Genomic DNA, 495 nt, shown 5'->3' with positions numbered 1-495 from the left:
CGAGAGGCGGGGCGGGACGGGGCGGGGCGAGGAGAGGGGGCGGGGCCCGCGCCGGCGCACAGGCCGCGGCGTCTCCCGCGGATAGGGAGGAAGGGCGTGATGTGCTGGCACCCGCGTGGACTCCGCGAGGCGGCCGCGGGTGAGCGGGGTGCGGTACCCCGTTTTCCTCAGCTGCAGCCTCGGGGCGACCCTCAGTCTCTCCCGCCGACGTCACGCGCAGGCGGCCGCTGCAGAGGGCCGTGGAGCACGTTTTGGTGGTCTCCTGCTGCGGAGGGACCCGTGGTATATATGCAAGACCATCACAGTGAACACTGTTGACACGGTCATTTTAAGACAAAGAGTGGTTAAAAGAATAAAAGCATTGCTGAGTGACGTTAATACCACAATGGATGTGCCACGTTTATGGTTTTGAAACTGCCGAATCTTACTCTTTGCCCATCGAAACTTCTAGAATGATCACCATTTCAGGGATTGTCTCTTCTAGAATTCTCTAAT

This window comes from Tamandua tetradactyla, chromosome 24, assembly GCF_023851605.1.
Source record: "Tamandua tetradactyla isolate mTamTet1 chromosome 24, mTamTet1.pri, whole genome shotgun sequence".
Lineage (NCBI taxonomy): Eukaryota > Metazoa > Chordata > Mammalia > Pilosa > Myrmecophagidae > Tamandua > Tamandua tetradactyla.
Note: the sequence above shows the minus strand (reverse complement) of the source record.